This window comes from Mastigoproctus giganteus, chromosome 9 (genome assembly GCF_048544385.1).
Source record: "Mastigoproctus giganteus isolate SK-2022 chromosome 9, ASM4854438v1, whole genome shotgun sequence".
In the NCBI taxonomy this organism is placed as follows: Eukaryota; Metazoa; Arthropoda; class Arachnida; order Uropygi; family Thelyphonidae; genus Mastigoproctus; species Mastigoproctus giganteus.
Window position 1 is genome coordinate 156,794,707 of NC_143583.1, and position 8,110 is coordinate 156,802,816.

The following is an 8,110-nucleotide window of genomic DNA, read 5'->3' on the forward strand; positions in this document are numbered from 1 at the left end:
AAGACTGCTGTTACTTATTCTTAGCGGACACCACCACCACCCAGATGGTACCATTTCGGGGCTATCTGGCTCTTCTTCGGTGGGTGAGTAGGTACCCCTAGTGATGTAATGATAGCAAAACAGTTATGAAGTACAGTTTTGTACTTCATAACTGTTACTTAAGATCAACAGTGATCACAAAACAGCGTTCAGGTGCTATATCGAAGATGGAACAGCTGTTAATATGGATGGAAAATCAGATTCAGAAGCGAGTGCCCCTGAGTCTAATGATCATTCAAGCAAAAGCAACAAGTATTTATTGGGATATGCTTTGGTCAAATCTATAAATACAATCATGATGAAATTATTATTATTTAAATATAAGTTAAAAGAATAAGTACAGCGCAACCCAAGTTCGTGGCAAGCAATGGGTGGTTTAATAGGTTCAAGCATCGTGCTGGTTTCCACAATGTTAAATTATGCGGTGAAGTCGCCAGTGCCGATTCTGCAGCTGCAGAGAAATTTTGTGATGTGTTCAATACAGCAAATTTTTGACGTTGACGAGACTGCTCTGTATTGGAAAAATGCTGTATCGAACATACATTGCTAGAGATGAAAATACACTGCCAGGTTTCAAGCCGTCAAAAGATAGGGCCACGCTTTTGCTTGGGGCTAATATGCAGCGGGAGATTACAGATTAAAACCACTGCTTGTGTGCCATTCTGGAAATCCCCGTGCATTTAAGGGCATCATTAAAGCCACCCTACCCATACATTTCTGATCGAACCAGAGAGCATGGATAACAATATCTCTCTTTGAGGATTGGTTTAAATGCTGCTTAATTCCTGAGGTTGAAAAATATTGTAAAGACAACGACATTCCTTTCAAGATTTTGCTTCTATTAGATAATGTTCCTGGTCCATCCTACGCCTCTACATGATTTCAATTCGAACATGAGAGTCATATTTCTACCATAAACACGACTTCACTCATCCAACCTATGGATCAGGGTGTTATTTCAAATTTAAAAACATACTATTTGCACAACATTTGCTCAGGCATTGTCTGCAGTAGACGGTGAGAAAATTTTTACATTAAGAGACTTTTGGAAATCTTACAATATTTACCACGCCATCTTAAACATTAATAAGGCCTGGGCGGAAATGACTAAAAGTTGTTTAAATGGCACGTGGGAGAAAATATGCCCACGGCACGTAAAAGGCTTCGAAGGATTTGAAAATGATGAATCATATGAAGAGGTTACAGATAAGATTGTAAAGGTTGCAGAGCTACTTCAGTTGGAGGTTGATGCCAAAGACGTGGAAGAGTTAGAGGAAAAAGAGAAGGAATTATCTAACGAAGAACTTATTGACCTGCAGGCAGCGATAGTGAAAGAAGGAAATGCTGACAAAGCTCAAGATGAACCAAATGAGGAGCCGAGACGCTTCATCATCAGAGAGATGGCAATGGCATTTTGTGAAATTGCATCGGCAATTGCAAGGTTTGAGAAGATGGATCCTGATAGTGAACAATTCTTAAAAGTTAACAGAGGGGTGAATGATATGCTTGCTTGCTACAAAGAAATATATGATGAAAAGAAAAAAGTCACCATCCAGTCATCCATTAATATGTTCTTTCGTAAGGTTGAGCGGCTGACCCCGTTCTAAATCTCCACATCCCTCAACCTCTGCACTTATCAGCTGAAAAAGTCAATTCTGACAATGATGCTCGAGAGGTAAAACTTACTGACGTTATGCCTGTCTCCTCTCGTTTTTTGTAATTTTATAATTTTGAAATTTTTTAAAATTATACGCTTTTGTAATTTTTCCTGCACATGAGATAAAAAAAATTGAATAAATACAACAAATAATTCTATTTACATGTTTGTGGAACATTTCTTTTTTGGTTCAATGAATTCAGCTAGCACAGTTGGGAGTGCTGCACAAACTTGGGAGAAAATCCGACTTACGTAGCGTTCTGCGGAACACAACCCTTACGTAAGTGGGAGAGTTCCTGTATATGCATGTGTACTGTAATATTGCAAGATTGTATGGAGATAATCTTAGAGGGCCCGAATGAGTTATCGAAAAAATTAATAAATTAAGTGATTGATACACACGCAAAGAAAAAGCAAGAAGAATAAGATTATCACAATACAGTACTTGCATGTTTGATTATAATTTTTTTTTGCAAACTGACTATTAGTATTTAGATGTTAAATAATAAATAATCCCTTTTATTTCCTATTTTGTTTCTCTTATTATAACATTCATAAGTATGCATAAATATAAATATGCGTAATCTGTATATTTATATTTATGCACATATATGCATAAATTAAATATTTTTGCATGTTTTACATTTATGTGTATGCATATTATGCATAAATATAAATATACAGAATTTTTGTAACATGTACATATGTTGTAAATATTAAATAATAAAAAAAATATACTAAATGCACCCACCGAAGTTTGCATCTCCCCCTGGTGCATGTCCCCCCCCCGAAATTTACATCCCCCCCGGTGCAAACGCTCTGAATTCAACACTCTGGGGTCCAGACCAGGTACCAAGTAGTTGGTATTTATACTCTGGCAGGTCCTGTCACCTAATGTCCTGAGATTTCAGTGGCTAGGACTTTAAAAAAAAAAAAAATAATAAATATATATATATATATAGAAGGCCTGCGCGATTAATGGGGTGAGACACTAAACGATTAGAGACCAAGAAGGGGTGATGCGCAATTTTGAACATTTAGATTTTGTTGTGTGGAGCATTCGATGTGAGATTCAGAGTGGGGCAAAGGCTGGGGAGGAAAGTCAGAAATATGGGGCAATAGGGAAGGCGGCCACAGGAGGTCAGTGGGGCTTGCCCATACCCCTCCAGGAGAAGAGGGGTGATGGAAGGGGAGGCAACGAGGGATGTCGCCTCCCCCACAGGGGATAAGAAGAAAGAATGGGCTGGGAAAGGATGCCCCACCCAGATCGCCAAAAGACAATAGGCAGTGATTTGTGCTATATCCAGTCCAGTGTTCGCTCATATGTGAGTCGTACCCAGTGAGCATTCTTCTTAGGGGCGGGGGTGGGGAGGTTTCCATCCATGGTTGGTGTTGGGTTCTATGTTCCTTTCCTGTCAGAGTCATTTTGGTGTTTCCATTCTGGTGTTACTCCAAGGTTTTAGTGCATGTTGTGTCCGTTTGCTGTCTATTCCCTATGCATTTTCTCCTTGGTATTGCTTTCCATCATTTCCTCTGTGATGTTGCTTTATTTCTATTTATTCTATTATTTATTTGCTGCACCTATTCAGGCATTGTGGATTGCAATTTCTGTTCATCTTCTCTTGAAGGCACATAGTAATGCAAAGCGACTGGGGACTTTGTATTAGCATTAGCATTAGTAGAGGTATTTGATGCAAGAAAGCAAGCTTATGCAGCATCAGCCAAAAAAAATAATAATAATCAAATTAAATAAAATAAATAAATAAATAAATAAAAAAATAACCACTTCCACTTCACCCCTCTGTTCGTTCGAAATACCTATCCAGCTGAGCCTTAAACTTATTTAGGCTATCAACTTCCACGACAAGGGATGGAAGTCTATTCCACCAACCCGCTGGCTAAAGGCAAATTTCCTCACATCTATCCTACATCTGTCTTTTCTCAATTTGAATTTATGCCCTCTCAGGTGATTATTCTGAGCAAGAGGAAGAATCCCATCAGCATTGAGCATGCTCAAACCATTCAAGGCTTTATACACCTCTATCAGGTCACCTCGCTGGTGCCTAGTCCCCAGACACTGTACCTTTCTTTGTAAGAGCACCCCTTTGTTCCATTCACTAATCTTGTTACCCTTCTCTGTACTCGTTCCAGCATCTCTACATCGTTCTTGAAATGAGGCCCGACCATTGCCTTATACAAGGGAATAATCACCTCCTTATCCCTGCTAGAAAAATTCCTATATATTATCGACAATACACCATGAGCTACTCTTGCAGCCCGTCTGCACTGCCCAGAAAACTTCATATCTGCCTGCACAACCACCCCCAGGACCCTTTCATTCTCTACCACTGTCAGTGTAGTACCACAGAGTTGATACGTTGCTCTGGGGTTGCTGTTTCCCATATGTAGTACTTTACATTTGTCAATGTTAAACTTCATTTGCCACCTCTCAGCCCATCTACTCAACCTATCCAGATCCTGTTGCAGTAGCATAGTGTCAGTAGTGTCCTTGACAACCCTGCCAACCTTCGTATTGTCTGCAAACTTGGACATTAAGCTTTATATACCATCATCAATATCATTTATAAATACAGAAAACAATAATAGACCCAATACTGAACCCAGAGGGACTCCACTAATAACATTAGTCCACGATGAGCAGTGTTCGTTGATTACCACTCTCTGTCTTCTCCTTCTCAACCACCCCTTTATCCATTGAAGCAATTTGCCTCCAATGCCACACTGCTCCAATTTGTGCAGCAGTCTTCCATGTGCAACAGTATCAAAAGCCTTTCTAAGATCCAAGTATACAGGGTGTTTCAGTTAAACGTTTCAGAACTTCTAAGAGGGGTAGGGTACATCCTGACAACTCGAAATCATATAGCAATGTGGGGTCGGAAATGCTTTCCTGAAGCGGTGTTGTACACAGAAGCACCATAAAGAAAAGAGATCGTAAGTGAGAAATCGTTTTAATAATACATGAAAAGAAGCAAAAGGTACATGGATTAAAGTAAGTGTTCGAAGTTTCTTCCACGGGCTACAATGCACGCCTCACATCTCCAACGCATGGACATCCGAACATTCTGGAATACTCCAGGCAGCGTGTCCAGACAGCAACCGGAGGATTATGCACCTCGTATTGCTTTCGCACAGAGGTACCTTGGAAAATGTGCTACAAATCCCCTTTTTCCTGCTGAAGTGTTGTTTTCCAATGAGGCATCCTTCACAAGGGAAGGAATTTTCAACACGCATAACGCCCATATCTGGGCGGTCGAGAACCCGCATGCAATACGACGTCGTGCAGCACAGATTCGATTTTCGGTCAATGTATGGGCCGGTATTATGGGAGATCACCTCCTCGGACCTTACCTGTTACCGTGTCGTCTAACCGGACCTATCTACTTGATCTTTCTGCAGCAAGTATTGCCACAACTTTTGAGAGATGAACAGATTTCTGCATCGACGCAACAGACAATGTGGTTCCAACACGATGGAGCCCCTGCCCATTATAGCGGAGATGTTCGTAACTACCTGGATGTCACATTTGGTCAACAGTGGAACGGACGTGGTGGTCCCGTGCGTTGGCCTGCTCGGTCACCCGACCTATCATGTCTTGATTTTTATTTCTGGGGTCATATGAAATCGCTAGTTTATGACACCCCTGTTGACAATGCTGAGGAGCTGGTTGCAAGAATCGCAGTAGCTGCCGAAGAAATTCGAAATTCGCCTGGAGTATTCCAGAATGTTCGGATGTCCATGCGTCGGAGATGTGAGGCGTGCATTGTAGCCCATGGAAGAAACTTCGAACACTTACTTTAATCCATGTACCTTTTGCTTCTTTTCATGTATTATTAAAACGATTTCTCACTTACGGTCTGTTTTCTTTATGGTGCTTCTGTGTACAACACCGCTTCAGGAAAGCATTTCCGACCCCACATTGCTATATGATTTCGAGTTGTCAGGATGTACCCTACCCCTCTTAGAAGTTCTGAAACGTTTAACTGAAACACCCTGTATAATATCAAAGTTATTCCCTGCATCCAGTTCTTTTGTGACTGCATCATAGTATCCAATCAAATTGGTCAGGCAAGACTTCCCCTTAACAAAACCATGCTGTGTCTGAGCTATAACTGAAGTCTTGTCTAGATGATCCTGCAGTGCTTCTTTAACCAGTGCCTCCCTTAATTTTCCAGGTACAGAAGTTAAACTAACAGGTGTATGATTACTTGTGTCGCCCTTTGATCCTCCTTTGTGAATTCCGGTCACATTTCACATCTCCAGTCCATGGGTACTTCCCCTGAGTCCAAGGAAGCTCTCATAATTATGGCTAAGGGTTTGCTTATTTCCTTTGCTGCCTCGTTTAATATAACTGGATAGATCCCATCCACCCCAGGTGCCTTTCTTGTATTTATCTTCAACAATTTCTCCTCTACTTTACTCTCAGTTATTACAAGATTCTCTAGCTTACTGCCAGAGTTGAATACAACTCTGGCATTTCCCTCACTGAATAACTCCTCATGTGTGAATGTCGATGCAAAATATTCATTCAGTTTGTTAGCTGTCTGAGCAGGATCATCAACAGTTAGTTATATTAGTTAGTTATTTTTTGGTTTTTAGGTGCATTAGCAACTAAGGCCATATTGCTCCGGGAATATGCGGTGGTCATTCCCTGACCTTTCCGCATCCTCCGTATTTGGTGGTGAAGGGCTCGAACCCCGGTCTAATCAAGAAGCGTGTGCTACGCACTGCTGCTCCTTCCCACCTGGCTACGGAGGCGCCTATCAACAGTTGACCCATCGATATCAAGTGGACCAATCTGATTCAACCCCTTCCTTCTAGAGTTTACATAAGTAAAGAACTCTTTGCTGTTTTTCTTTGCATCCCTTGCCAAAGATTTCTCGTAATCTGCCTTCGCCTGCCTAACCTCCTTTGTAACTTGGTTACAGATCAGCTTGTATCTATCATAGGCTTCTGTGTCCCGTGTTAATTTGTATGTATCCCATGCATTTTTCTTCTCTGCCATATGTCTCATTAGTTCATCTGACATCCACTTAGGCCTAAACCTTGAACAATATTTCTTAGTTGGTATGTAAAGCCTAGTAGCTTCCAAGATAAGTTCTTTGAATGCTTCCCATTTTGAATTTGCTGTTGGTAACATCATCAGTTGGTCCCACTGTATAGAATTTAAATACTGTCTCAGTCCACCGTAGTTGCTTTTTTTTTTTTTTTTTTTTTTTTAGGAGCATTAGCAACTAAGGCCATATTGCTCCGGGATATGCGGTGGTCATTCTCTGACCTTTCCACATCCTCCGTATTTGGTGGTGACGGACTCGAACCCCGGTCTAATCAAGAAGCATGTGCTATGCACTGCTGCTCCTTCCCACCTGGCTACGGAGGCGCCACCGTAGTTGCCTTTACGAAAGCAATAACCCTTCCCTTTACCCATCTTCATCTTCTGAATTTCAGTATTCATCTTCTGAATTTCAGGAGATGGGACTCTTGTTTTTTGGGAGGTATTTTATCTCGGTTATAAGTCTGCATCAGTGTTCTTCATCGTTTTCGCAGTCATACATGATATGCTGTCTAGTTTCCAGTTCCCCACAGGTGCAAGTGGACTCTTCTTTTATCCAAAGTGCATTGAGTTTTTCCTTAAATGGGCCATGGCCCATCAGTAATTTCGGATACATCTTTGCAACTATCGGAATGAATCGTCTTGTAACTTGTCCCTTGGTGGATGTCTCCCATCTGTGCCACCACATCTACAACAGATGAGCCACGATTCTTTGCTTCTCTGTTTTACCGTTGCTGGTTAAGTCCAGGGTAAGCCCATAGATAGTGGCTGGCATGTCCTCTGAGAGTAGATACATCAGCCCATAGCGAGTCACCTCAGGGTCCAGTGGTAGGACTCCCGAAAGGACCTGAAGGGTGTGGGTGCTCACCGTTTTGCATGCTTCAGTGAAATTTTTCTGTTGAGTCCCCAGTCCCTGTGAGATACACTTGCTGCGAGTGCGGCGTAATTCCTCAGTTTCTCTCTGAGTTAGATGAGGTGGGGTGTGAAAGACAGGTTTCCATTCAAGAGAATACCTAGATATTTTATTTGCTCTGTTAATTTAATTGTGGTTCATGCTATCTTTATTTGCGGTGGTCGTCTGGTGTCTAAGGAGCCTCTTAGTAGGACTGAGCTTGTCTTGGTTGGTGAGATTTTAAGCATACGTGTTTTCAACCATTTTTGCAGGGTTTGTAGTGCTCCGTAAGACGTAATGAGAACAGTTCGAATGTGTCATTAGTGATAGCGAGAAATCAGCGTGGAAAGCCTTTCGAAATGTTTCGAGTGGTTTTCTAAAAAATGTGGAAGCCGGCAACTACAGGCAGCTTGTGGAAGATCTCGTAAGAAGTAATGAGATCTTCCACAAG